Source organism: Dendronephthya gigantea, unplaced genomic scaffold, assembly GCF_004324835.1.
Source record: "Dendronephthya gigantea isolate DGI-Jeju-01 unplaced genomic scaffold, DenGig_1.0 000071F, whole genome shotgun sequence".
Classification (NCBI taxonomy): Eukaryota; Metazoa; Cnidaria; class Anthozoa; order Malacalcyonacea; family Nephtheidae; genus Dendronephthya; species Dendronephthya gigantea.
In genome coordinates, this window is record NW_021163081.1 from 788,187 (window position 1) to 799,480 (window position 11,294).

General features: G+C 36.8%; 1 pseudogene; it reads right to left on the reverse strand.

The window, feature by feature from the left end:
- Positions 1-3,998: 3,998 nt before the first annotated feature.
- Positions 3,999-6,231, reverse strand: LOC114531417 (annotated as a pseudogene).
- Between the last annotated feature and the right edge of the window lie 5,063 nt (positions 6,232-11,294).

Here is an 11,294-nt window from a genome sequence, read left to right on the forward strand (position 1 = left end):
CAGAACCCTGGCGAACCTGCACTCTTTTGCTACAAGTTACACAGGTGTAGTACGTGAACGTCTCCACACTTAACACCGAACCACCCCAAACCTCATTCTTCTCAAATTGGCTTCTCGCCTGCTTGATTGCTTTAGGACCAATGTGGGGCTTCTTACCTGTGATCTCTATAACAATTGTTGTTTGAGTCAATGATAAGTACTTTTGCCCAAGATATTGCCGAACATGAAAATTGACGATGACATAATAATGTTTGTCTTCCACATCATCAATCTCCTTGTTCCAAAGGGTGAGCGGAATGCTACCATGCCCGTCGACAAAACAGGCCTCTAGTTTGGTGAGGCCAGATTTTTGCGGAGACATCTTCTGGCCTATTTACCCCTAAATATAACCAGACCACGCACTGCCACAAACTCAAACACTTTTACAGCCTCCACCTCTACCGTATTCATCACACATGGTATCGAAGCATTTTCGCCAACTCTCATATACAAAATTGACCTTCGTTTCTGGGGCATCTTGAATTCATGTGTAATGGTTTACCCAAACAACATTTTCTTCACTGTTATGCGGACTGAACTTTGTTATTTTACACCATCAATTTATGTTTTTTCGGGAAAAACAAAGTGCTTTTACTGCACGGTCTTTTTCTTGGACCATCAAGTTAAAGTACTCCGAATCCTTTGCACTTACCCTCGTGGGACTAACATTGTGCAGATACCTAACAAGGATAGGACTTGGGTCTGGCTGCTTCCGCTGAGAAGACGAAGTGAAATCTTGTTGTTTTACTGCCGTCTATCGTTGTAGCAACTGGCAAAACAGATTTGTCATCTACAAAAAGAGCAAATAGCTAAATAAATTATTCAACACAATTAGCCATCGAAAACATTAACTTACCCTGCATGATTCTTTTTTTGTTGATTTTACTTTTGTTTCCCGACATTAGAATAGAATACTCGTGCAGTTTTCAACTGATCGAATGCTTTGGCAATGACATTTTGCCATCAAACCACAGACTAATAGCACAGGGGTGGGTTGTTCGAAAGGTGGATAAAGTTATCCACTGGATAGTGACTTTTTCAACTGTAGCAAAAAAAGCTTTAAAAAACGACAAGGCCACTAATTACTGCGTCGCGCCTAAAATTGCTGTCTGTTTTTTTTCTTCGTGTTTTTTACGTTTTCGACCCCGGTCTTCCTGGCCGCGCAGGCCAACTAAGATATTCGTATTTTGAACTCGTCTGATTTCATATTGAAATATTTTTGTGCTAAACACACTTAAAATAGTAACCTAAGCCTAGTAACCCCCATAAAAGAAATATTTTACTGAAACAAAAAATTGAAAAAATTTGTTGTTGCCGGGATTCGAACTGGGGTTGTGCGAACCAAAAGCAGGAAACTGCATGAAAGATACATGTCATAAAAAAGAACTCATACACGAGTTGCTGTGCATGGCCGATAGCACAGGAAATTTAGATGTCTGTAGTTTGAGAAAATGCGTACAGGTAATCTAATGCTGGATTCTCGTCTTGTCTTGTTTGATATACTCACTCTACATACACTAGCACACACTGATCGTGGTAAACCTACACTAAAACGGGTCTACAGACAAAGATCACATGAATCATGAAAGCCTTGTATGCTATGAAAGCCTTGTATGCCATTCTATGCCATTTTTCAATCAAACCGCACCTTTCCTTCAAGGGTAAAAACGGCCAGACCGATCCTATTGAATTTCAGTACAAACAGATTCCTAGAGTACATGATTCCAAACTCAGCCTTATTCACATATATTGTTAGCTACACCTGCCTAGCACCAATAATGCAGTTTTACCCCTATATTCTGTACGAAGTGCTCTATTTACTGGAAACCTTAAGAAAGAAACATTTTTCTAAAGAAATAAATATTGACAGGAAATGGCGCACAGTTGCATGCAACGATTGACGCGACGCAGTTAACACCAGAATAGGCGTCTTGTATTTAATTTATAATCGTTAAAATGTATTTTAACTTCTAAATTGTGAAGTTTAATCTTGGCCATGCCAAGTGGTTGAAATAATCACTATCCAGTGGATAACTTTATCCACCTTTTGAACAACCGGCCCCAGATGTAAATAGAGCCAAACTATTATTTTAATTTAATATATTGACAACCAACATCACTGAATAAACTCCTCCCATTCACTAAAAAAAGAAACTTTGTGGTTAAATTTGTGTCTGAATCCCTCATCATTTATCGTAAATGATCGATTAAGCGCAGCTACTAAAATAAGCGCCACTCTCAAATAAGCGATGCACTCCTATAAAAATTTAATAAGTGCCGCTCTTGAACAAGCGCCGTGGTGCCTATTTAGGAAAATACTAGGTTACCTGCAAAGTAGGGATTGCTGCGAGCATTTTAGGGTCCAAGTGAATTGTTATATGAAATATTAGTAAACTAAATCCCCTTTAACTAATAGCAATAGCAGGTTTAAAAAACGTAAAGTGAACCTCTATTGAATGTTAACTCTCTGGGGCTGTACATGAAATTATACCTGTTAGCAAGAACACTGTCAATGACATAATTATAGGTCAATATATGCTATGTAATGTAGTTTGTATGAAAAACATTGTTGTGTAGTTCAACTGTTCAAGTTTTAACTTTTATCTCGAAATTGTTTTGAAATAGGCTGCTGGTTTATATTATGATTTCCCAAGTAAATTTGCTAAGCAAAAAGATAAATGTTCAAAATGTTAATACGATTGTATGCTTTTAGCGTTTCATAAACATATAGAAGTTAAATTTGTAATCAACTGTAAACGTAATATATGGACGAAAGACAAAATATCTTACCTTGAATAGTCAAAATAGAACAGAAGCTTTAAAATTTTAGAAAAATTTGAAGATCCTGTCCGTCGAAATCAAAAAGTACATGGATATGAGCGAGTTTAAAATTTGTGTTCTGCACATAAAAAACGCACATGACCACAATTCCTTCTGCTAAATAAAATTTAGTTCAGAACCTCCTTTCTGCACAAATTAGACTGCTGCTACGCTTGCTCACTTCAGGCTTGCTCGCTCCACAGCAATAAACAAGCGCTGTGTCTTTAACTCAGAATTTACAAGGTGCTTAAATGATATATGCATTTTACAAGAGTGAGTTAAGAGCATGATCTGTTTTTTTTTGGGTCAGTCTTTTTCTGTTTTTTTTGGGTCAGGCCGTTTTCCACTTCAACCGTATCATAGCGAAACGTAGCATATCTCATTGTACCGAGACGTAGCGTCAATAGCTATGTTACGCTATGATACAATTGAAGTGGAAAACAGGCCTTAGGTCTGGGTTTGAATCTGTTATCTGTGATCAAACAAACACTGGTGCCGGTAATCAGATTATATCACTGAACTCTAGTTCACTGGATTTGATAAAATAACTCAAACATTGCCCAGGAAAGGTCGCTAACACAAAAGAGAACAAATGGGTTGACACACTACTTGACAATAAAATATGGCTAGCGCTGGTTAAGCAATCTAACCAACCCCTCGACGCCTGCGACCGGCCATATTACCGTAATCGCGGGGACCTGTGAACAGGTAATGGTTTCACCCACTCACCTGTTTTCACTTTCAAAGCAGTATAGAAGAATCAAGAAAGCGATCAAAATACAAGCTAACGCTTTCCTCATCTTTACGTTCATTACACATATTTACAACTGCACACGCCGAGCACAGTAAGGGTACACCGGCTACCCTAAGTAAAAGATGTAGAGCGATTCTGAAATGGGCTGTTCTGTGTTACTCCTGCTTTCAACATGCAACCTGTAGTTCGGTATATTGTTCAATTTTATTATTAAGAACATTTACAGCAACATAGAATATTAATGAAAACATTACGTGATGATGATTATGAACTTTATTGAAATATGCTTTTCACACAGAGTGATTTTCCAAAGTCACTAAAAATTACACAATCATATAATGAGAAATAATAGTTTATATCTATGTATATTTACCCTAAAAATAATCTAATCTAATTTTAAAATGTTACGTTTAAAATTAGCAACATTTTCTGATTGCTTAATGTCTCTATTTAGCAGGTTAAAATCGTTTACAGCTTGAAAAGCAGTCCTTTGTTCACCCCATTGCCTTTTAGCAATAGGGACTCTAAGTTTATCCTTATTCCTAGTATTGTATGTATGTTGATTTTTATGCTTTAATAAGTCCATATTGTGATAAACCGAACCATTTGGACATTTATACACGTAGACACACCTCCTGTAATAACGTCTCTTTTCTAACACCACCCACTCATATGCTGTTAGGGCTTCCAATGCTGATTAATATAAGGGTTGCAGCCTTATTTTGTAAAATTTGTAGGCTAGACATTAAGGTTAAATTATGTTTGTCTCCCCAGACTAGATCAGCATAATTGAATAACAGCATCACAATACTAGTATAATAAAGTAGTCGTGATTTGAAGGGTAATAAGTGCTTAACACATTTAAGAAGACCAAGTCGTTGATTAACCTGCTTCACAACATGTTCAATATGATGTGTGCATGTACAGTCTGATGATATGAAAATTCCTAAATACTTGAAACTACAGACATTACCCACTTTATGATTCAGGATTGACACTGTTAGAGGCACTTTACTTTTTGATTTATAAGCATGTATATAGATTTTTCTAAATTCAGAGTAAGTTTATGTTTGTTCAGCCACTTGTGTCAAGAGGTTTCTGTATAGCTTCTCACTGAATTCCTGGGATGACGAACCATAACAATAAATCACCATGTCATCAGCATAAAGTGATGCAGAGCAAGACTCCAAAACACTAGGTTGATAATTTATGTAGATGACAAATAAAAGGGGTCCTGAGGTACCCCATATGTGATTGGCGATTCACTTGACAGTTTGTTTTCGCAACATGTGCGTTGTGTTCGCTCAATGATGCAAGATTGAGACCAATTGCCGATAATTTAAATAACAAAATTCCATGCTCCATCGTGTCGAAGGCTTTTGTTAAATCTAAGAACACGGCTCCACATAATTTACCCTTCTCCAAGGCAGATTCAGTAGAGAACCCCTTTCTGAATCCATACTGTTTAGATGTTAATAGATCATTAGTCACCAAGTACTGATACAATTGTGAATGTACAGCCCTCGAGTATCTTACTAAGAGTTGGCAAAATGGAAATTGGCTGATAGTGCGATACATTAGTCCTATCACGAGACTTAAACAAAGCTGTGATTTTTGAACATTTGCAAAGATGAACAGTTTGGGATTTTGAATTTCAATGACAGACTTCATTCACTGCTTCCCACTTTTTTTAGAGTCCCTTTTAGCTTCATTGATCTTATTGCAATAATATTTTGATTTAACAGATTTTACTAGCTTTTTAGTCAATATTTTTATTTTATATGTGGTTGCAGGTATTCAGATCCTGTGGAGATGGCTATGCCCTCATTGTAGGGGTGTTAGAGGGCGCCTTTTGAAATTGAGATGATTGGCAATGTGGCAATGATGAAGATTCATGATTGGTAACATTTGATATGATTTCGTTATAGGAATTGTGGAATGCAGAATATTGTGGATAATTGTGGATTGGAAAATTATATTATAGATAATTGTGGATTTGAAAATTAAATTAATGAAATGCTATGAATATATGTTTGTTGTTTGGCAAAACCTGGGTGCAATATGGAAATGTTTGAGATGCCTTGGCCAGAATGAGTGCCGGTTATTGCCATTCTGGTCAAGTCCCTTTTGTTTGTTTTTTGTTGTGACTTGATTGTTAGATGTGTTTGGTGCGTACAAAATGTTCTTTTAGGTTTTTGTGTCTTTGATAAGCAATAACTGGATGATTTGGCCATATTTGAGACAGAGTGGGGTCATTTTGGAGGTTTTGCCAGTGTTGTAGGAGAATGTGGCGTAGTGGTTTTAGGTCTGGATTGTATGGTATGACAAATGCCACAATAAGTCTTTCATCTAAAAACATAATGCTTTTTTAATCTACCAGAATAACCTGTCAACATGTAACTGCATGAAATTACTTAATTGTAGAAGTACATCAAAGACATTCAACAAGTCACAGAAATTATTTCTACCCATGATTATAAGCAACAAATAAACTAATATTTTGCTTGATTGATGGTGGAAAATCTCACTATTGCAATGTTAATTGTCTTATTGTCAGACAATATTCCTCCTTCATCAGCTTTTTTTTCAGGCATCCTCGCTTGGATAAGCTTTTCCATCTATTATGGAGTCTTTCTTTCAAGATCATATAGGTTCTTGTGTATTGTGTTTTACAACATCAAATAATATTAGATTGTGTGTGCACTTTCTCAGGACCATACAGCCTTGAACACATTGTTATAAATAGAAATACCATATAACGTACTGTATAGAGTTAGGGTCATGTAAAGCATTGTACCTATAGACAAATTTACTGTCCAGTGGCAATGACCATGCACCCTAAAAAGCCACAATTCTACGCAATTCAAACATTAAGCAATTCAGAATAGTTTTTGCTCAGATGAATTAGACTTAGGTGTCAACACTTAGGTGTCAACAGTATGCTCATTTTCAGGGCTTTTATTACCCTATAAAAGCAATTGAGATTATCTGAGATAACCTAGATGATAAATAGCTAATTCACCGCAAAATCTATCACAGAATGCTTTGAGGCCATTCAATTTTACCCATTTCGAAACGTCGTCTGCTGTGACATTTATATCAAAAGTTTACTTCATTTAACTAATTTCATTTATAAAAAAGCAAGATGTACACCAAAAGTCGAAAACAGTAAAAACTGAAAACAAAACAAAATAGCCAGTACTGCAAGGTTAAATCATTGAACACTTTTGATGATTTTCAAGCACTCACAGGCTGAGGTGTTTTTTATCTGTGAAGACAAATAAAGAATAGTGAATTATGGTAGATTACTAATTGTGCCTTTTCCTGCAGGTAATGTTTTGCAATCAAACGAGCTACAAGAAAAAAAATATGTGTCCCTCCTACAAACATCAAATCAGGATCCAAGGGTGATCACATTGACATTTGTAAGTCATAAAAGTTAATTATATTAATTTATTATACATATTATGAGATATTACATAATTTACCAATTTAACAAGACTTACCTGTAAGTTGAAGTTGGATTGGAATTCTATAAGTCATCAGCCAGGAGTGAAAGAGGTGTACTAGAGAGGAGCCGCGCATGCGCTTAACCATAATTTACAGCCATGAAATTTTAACCTGCTGACCAGACAGACAGGAGTGAAGAGATGGGAGGGTAAAAATCCTTGGGTAGGGAGTACACCTCTTTCACTCCTGGCTGATGACTTATAGAATTCCAATCCAACTTGAACTTACAGGTAAGTCTTGTCAAATTGGTAAATTCTATTACGTCATCAGCCACAGTCGTTACAGAGATGTACGAGATTTTACAGCTGGTCATCAGGTTAAATCCGTCAAAAAACCAAGATAACGCAAAGTCAAGTAGCAATTATAATGTGAACAAGATTGTATAACTTTTAATGCATCAGTATATACAAAAAACTGGTAACTCAACATTATCATAGAATAGGATTCTACAACTGAGCAACATAAGTGTCAAGAACTGCCGAACCAAGATTAAAACTAGGTTCCACACAAGGTTTGTGATAAAACTTTTGAAAAATTTGTTCATTCGACCATCCTACTGCTTCCAAAATGCTTGAGATGTTTACGTTACCATCAGCTGCATAAGATGTCGATGCTGCCCGCGTGCTATGACAGTGAAAAACAGTGGTGTCAACCCCTGCTATACTTAATAGCAATTTACACCAACGAGCAATAGTTGCCTTGCAAACGGGCCCATGGGGTCGAATAAAACTAACGAATAATTGTTTACAGTCTGGACTGCGGAGACTTTCAGTTCTTTTGACATACTCCTTAATATGGGTCACCGGGCATAGCTTTATTTCATGGGGATAGCGTTCATAGATAATGGGTGGAATATGATACCCTTTCCTAGTTTGCTTGACTTTGTTGGTGATCTTGAAAATACATTTGTCTTCTAAGAGTTCCATGTTATCCAGAATAAAATAGTAAACAGTTTGACAACGTTGACCACTTAGCAATAACAATAAGAAAGTCAGTCTTAGAGATAACTCTTTTAATGACAAATCAGCAACATTTGGTTGGCAACGAAGGTAGCTAAACACTGTACTAACATTCCAGACTGTGCGATATCTAGGTAAAGGCGGTTTCAGCTCGAAGATTTCTTTCATAAACCGTTTGACTATTGATAACTGACTGAAAGGTATCTTGTTATTCTCGATGAGTAAAATCGAAGAAAGTGCACTACAAGTTGTATTGATAGAAGCATATGAGAGTCCTGCATCAAAAACGCTTGTTAAAAAATCGATGGCAATAGAAACTGGAGGGGTAACTAAGTCACATTTAGCCTTCTTACAAAAGCCTGACCATTTTCTAATGTATGTGTCATATTGGGCCTTAGTACCCTCTCTCCATTATGCCATCATTATGTCAGCTGAACGTCCTGATATGCCAGATGTTAAGAATCTTTCCCGACACAAGACAAATGTGAAGTTCCAGTTTCTTGTGTAGAGGGTGCAACTGATTTGGGCAGGCTGGAAGGTGCAGCAGAGTCTTTGACGGTTTGCATTTCTGTGGGCTTTTGACTAGTAATGGTTGAAGAAGGGAGTACCAAGCTTGTGTGGGCCAGTTTGGAACCACTATCACACCTTTGGCTTTGTTGTGGATGATTTTTTGTGCAACATGAAGTATACAACTGAAAGGTGGAAATGAGTAAACTTTAAATTTGCCCAGGAAATTGAGAATGCATTGATATACATTGCATCTGGATCAGGTCTATATGAACAATATGCATTGAATTGTTTGTTCAATCTAGAAGCAAAGAGGTCAATTTCAGGTATGAAACCTAGTTGTGATAAAGAATTTTGCAAAATTTTTCGATCAATCATCCATTCAGAATCACTGTATGACCGCCTTGATTCTTTATCAGCTATTACATTTAAAGATCCTGGTAGATGGGCAGCTGTTGGCCATATTTTGTGAATCATACAAAACTCCCAAATAGCGACACATATTGAATGGCAATTGTCGCTGTGACTAGTGCCCATATTATTAATGATATATACTGCTGTGGTATTGTCAATCATTAACTTAGTATGTTTACCATGAAGGTGATGTTTAAAGGATCTTAGAGCAAAAAATGCAGCTTGTAGCTCTAGGGCATTAATGTGAAGCTCTGCTTCTGTTGGGGACCAATGGCCTCCTGTAGATTGCTATCCTAGTGCTGCCCCCCAACCTGTAGTTGAGGCATCAGAATATAACACAATATCAATTGGAGGGTGTTGGATAATATTGTAACTGGTTTCCAAGTTAGTGAACCACCAATTTAGCTCTTGTAGTCCATGTTGGGATATAGACATATATGCCTCAAAGTTACCCTTGGCTTCTTTAAGAGCACGGGTTTTGTCTTTTTCAAGACATCTATAATAAAGTGCCCCAAACCTTACAGCTGGGAGACTGGAGATCAAATGTCCAAGCACTTTAGCTACTAATCTTATTTTAATCTTGTTAGGTGTGTGTATAATACTCTCTATCAAGGATTTTAAGGAGGTGATTTTTTCAACTGGTAGTCTAATAGTCATCTGCTTCGAATTTATAACAAATCCCAAAATAATAATAGACTGGGAAGGAATTAAGACTGATTTATCTGAATGAATGGTAAAGCCAAATTGTTCAAGGATCTGCAAGGTGTCAATAATAGTACGGACACAGCCTTTGTATGTGCTGTTTTGCAGATATAAATCATCCAGATAACTACTAATAATGTGAAGCAGAAGTCGGATCTTTGCCAGAATTGGCTTCATAATCTTAGTGAATCTGCGAGGGCAGGAACAGAGCCCATTAGGGAAAACAGTAAATTTGTAAAGTTGGTCCTTATAAATGAACTTCAAAAACCGTTGGTGTTCTGGATGGATTTTTATGCTGTACTATGCATCTTTTAAATCTATAGATGCCATTCAACACCCTTTAGTAATAAGTTTCAAGATAGTGTGAATAGAATCCATTTTAAAATGAGCATATTTAACTGATGTATTCAATTTTTTCAGGTTCAAAATTAATCGTAGCTTCCCATCTTTCTTTGGCACAGTAAAGATAGGGGATACAAATTCAATGTCTTCAGGCTGTCATGTAACAATGACTTGTTTCTCTAACAAGGATTCAATTTCCTGGTCTATTAATGGAAGTTGATCTTGTGGTAGAGCATTGCCATAAGGGGTGGAATGTAGTATGGGGGGACTGTCTACAAAATCAATTTTTTCTCCAGAGATAGCTGTAAGTATATCCTGATCAGAAGTTATTTGTTTCCACTCCTGATAACACCTGGACAATTGTCCAGCTCTAAATTTTTTAGCTTTGGATACAAGATATGGTTTTAATGAATCATTTATAAATTTGGCAAAAGCAGTTCTATTTACCTGATTTTTTAATTTTTCTAATGTTTGGTAAATTTCTTTTTGTTTGACTGAGATTGGTTTTGTAGATATGGTTTCCGGGGAGGATGCTGGGCCCTCCCCTTGGTCCATAAAAAAGACCTGGCATTGTTCGAGGCGGTAGCTTGTGTGTGGTATGTTTTGGGCTTTGAGTAGTTCTTATTACTACTAGCCGCAGGTTTTGCAACTGTGTTCATGACCTTGTTTGTTGACTTAATGTCTTGGATAGTTTTAGGTAGGTCATCCCCAAATAGCATTTTACCAATTTTATTGGTACGAGAGCAAGCTTGTTGAAAATCTTTGTGTAAAAGTGGGCGTAGGGTATCACGCCTTTTATAGGATAACTCCTTACAGACAACACCTGTTAAGGCTACAGATTCAATCAATTGGGTAATGAGCCCTTTATAGTCAGGTAAAGTTTTCTTTGCTCTACATTCCAGCAATTCATTTACTGAAATAAGTGATGCAGAGATTCCTGCTAACAAAGCCTCCTGTAAGTTTGCTACCTTAATATCACCTTTTTTAGCATGTGCAGGTAGTTGACTCCATATTTCAGGATTGACTTTTGTTAAGTGCAATTCTTCACAATTTTGTGGTGATTTGTACTTAGAGACAATAGTTTTTAGTTTGTCTCTTTCAATTTCATCTGATAATCGCTGATCAACAATTTTAGCCAAATGTGGGCTAATTGGGGGGCCTTTTTCAGTTGCAGATGATAAAGCAGAGTCAATGCCTGTAAGCAAGGTAACATTGTCCGAGGTATCTTCATCGCTCGGATTAAAGTC